The 3,070-nt window shown below is 39.6% G+C and overlaps 2 pseudogenes; both read right to left on the bottom strand.

The window, feature by feature from the left end:
- Window positions 1–383: 383 nt before the first annotated feature.
- Window positions 384–629, bottom strand: LOC138841539 (short coiled-coil protein pseudogene; annotated as a pseudogene).
- Window positions 630–1,079: 450 nt separating this feature from the next.
- LOC138841540 (serine/threonine-protein phosphatase 2A catalytic subunit alpha isoform pseudogene) lies at window positions 1,080–2,074 on the bottom strand (annotated as a pseudogene).
- Window positions 2,075–3,070: the final 996 nt, after the last annotated feature.

Raw genomic sequence — 3,070 nt, 5'->3', positions numbered from 1 at the left:
CACATTTCACAACATGGTTATTTTCTTGTATATCTCACTAAGTAAGCATGTAGTAAATGACATTCCTAAGCCTACATATCAACGCAAATTCAATAAGACATTCATCTTCAAGTTAAAATATATGCAATTCTAATCATAAAGTCTCTACAAGATATCTGCACATTTTCTTAGACTAACATAATACACAGACTAATGGAAGTCTCCTGTTAAGTAGTTAATTTTGCCTATATTTGACATTGTTTTCATAAACAAAGGTACTGTAACTTTTAGAATCTACCCACATTTTAAAGGGGGGAGAGAGGAAGGGAGGGTGAAGGAATGGAGTGAAGGAAAGAGAGAGAGGGAGAAAGAGAAGCAGCAAATCCGTAAATGAACTCAATCCCTTACTTTCTTTTGCTTTTTGTGTCAGTTTGGAAAACACTAGAAGCAGACATGGCGTTTTCTATATATTGTCCAAGAACTTGGTTTTCTGATTTCAGCTTCAGTTTTTCTTCCTTAACTGCATCTACTCTTGCTGAGAGATCTTCAAGTGTGTGTTGAAGTTCCAACACTTGATTAATAAGTCGTGTTTTTCCCTCTAGTTCTATCTGATTTTCCACATCAACTGCATCCATGTCAGGGTTCATCATCCTCCTGGGCACTGAACTGTACCTCACACAGAAAAATCATGATGAATGGTCGTCAGAGGGAGAGGCAGGATCCGGAGATCATGCCCTGGGCCAGGACTTCAGCACCAACTGACCAAGAAAGTTATTTGTGAAAGCCAACATGGCCACAGGAGGAGGTCCTTTTGACAAAAGTATGAACAATCAGGATTTACCCAACTGGAGCAGTGAATGTGTTGACGATCGACATAACAACATGGATTGAGGTGGCCAACAGAAGAAGGCAAATAGAATTCTTTTCATCAGAAAAGAACAAGTTTGGTGTAGGCTTGTTCAAGTTCCTGACTATATTACCAAATCCAAGACATTGTGGGCAAAAATGCAAGATCTGTTAATGTTGAGCATTTACTAATCTAATAGATCAACTTAAAGAACAAGGAAAATCATATGTGAAGTTTCTCCAAAAAATCCTTGCTAGAGAAAAATGAGGATATTCAGAAAAATGAGGAGATTCAGCTCCGAGATCTGGTTCTGTAGCTGAGAATACATCACTAAACATAGATGTGCAGTCTGAGGCTTCAGATACCATGAAAGTAGTAAATGTGGCTCACCTCTATGAGGTGCTGGATCAAACTGCAAGAAAGAATATTTGAGAATGCCATTAATGTCCATGATTGCAGCTGGTTACCATAAAGATAACAATAGAGCACTGAAAATCATTACTACATTCTGGTCATGGCACCAGTTACATCCCTCCATCACCAACTGATGAGCTTTAGACACCAATGTCAGCCCTTTCACTGGTATGATTAAATGTCTCAGAAATATCTTGCTCAAAGGTGAAACCAGCTGGAGGAGATATACCCCAAACAGTACCATCATCTGGATCAGACTTCAGCAAGTCACAGACCCTCATGGGGAAATTCCTGTAGGTGATCAAGGCTCAGATGTGATCCAGGGTATCTATGGATGCTGAGAAACCACCATGCAGTTAGAAGATCTGCCCATCCACCAATGCAGTGAGAGGAAGATTGGAAAAGTTTACAGACCTTTTTGACTAACATTTCATTTCCATATTTCCTTAAACACTCATCATAGAAACCATAAACTTGTGTGCTCTCACGATTCCCTCGAAGAATGGTGATGTGTTCATGGTAATGAAATTTAAGAGCTAGAAGCAGTATGACTGTTTCAAGTGAATAATATCCTTTGTCAATATAATCTCCCATAAACAAGTAATTTGTTTCTGGTGATTTCCCACCAATTCTAAACAGTTCCATGAGATCTTGAAATTGCTCGTGCACATCTCCACAGTGTGACTAGACATGGAAGCTCTTGTACATGGGATTCTTTTTTCAGGATTTCCTTAGCCTTCTCACAGGGACTCTTGATGTGGGACTCAGCTGCTTGCATTTATTCAGCTATTCTATCCACGGGTCCAGCACCTTGGTGAGCCACTTCATGTCCATGATGCCATGCTGGAACTGGCGGCTGCTCTGCGCTGCTCCCCCACCACCGCCTGAACACCAAGATCAGTAGAAAACCCTTGTACTTTCAGGTACATTGTAAAAAGCTTTGGTCAGCACTGCAGTAGACAATCTCTCCCACCTCTTCCCCAACACACACCTGTATAGAGTCCACATTTTTCTTTGGGCTTCCTAAGGACAAGCTTGGTCTCCATCTCTACAAAAACGTTTATATTTTTTATTGTAAAGATAATGTACAGAGGTTTTGCAATTATGTAAATGAGTACATGTTCTATCAAGCATTGTTACCCCCTCCATTGTTTCCCCTACTATCCTTTCTCTCCTCCCCAAATCCTCCCTCCCCCCTCTACAACTATCCTTTCTCTCCTCCCCAAATCCTCCCTCCCCCCTCTCCACAGTTGTAACATTCCTTTTCAATATAGTGTCTTGTACATCTCATTGTTACAGTGGGTCAAATTGTATCCTTATTTCAGCATGTTGTTGGTCAAACTGTATCCTTATTTCAGCATTTTGTTATTTCCCTTCCCCTCCCTAAATTAGAAAAATATATATACAAGATCCAGGGTAGCAGAATCAAATGCAGTGAAAACAGGGAAAGAATATACAGGAAGAATATACAATGTACTATGTGATTTTTCTGTTTCTTTTATAAATACATTAAAAACTACATCGAGAAAGATAAAACCACTTGTGTCCCTATCTTGGGATTCATTTTGCTTAGCATCAGGTTATATGTTCACGTGTACGTAGCTTTTGACCTACTCTACTTGTCGTAGACATATTAGTTATTGCGGATAAGGGAAACCATGGGACATATGTTTCTTTAAATCTGGCTTACTTCACTTAATTTTTTTCCAAGTCTTTACAAATGAAACAATGTCATTCTTTATGATGGAGGCATAGAATTCCACTGTGTACATATACCACATTTGCTTGATCCATTCATCTACTGAGGGGCATCTGGGTTGGTTCCATATC

This window comes from Dipodomys merriami, unplaced genomic scaffold, assembly GCF_024711535.1.
Source record: "Dipodomys merriami isolate MVZ:Mamm:240054 unplaced genomic scaffold, mDipMer1.0.p SCAF_3219, whole genome shotgun sequence".
NCBI classification, from domain to species: Eukaryota; Metazoa; Chordata; class Mammalia; order Rodentia; family Heteromyidae; genus Dipodomys; species Dipodomys merriami.
The sequence above is the reverse complement of the archived record's forward strand: the minus strand, read 5'-3'. Positions and strand labels throughout refer to the sequence as shown.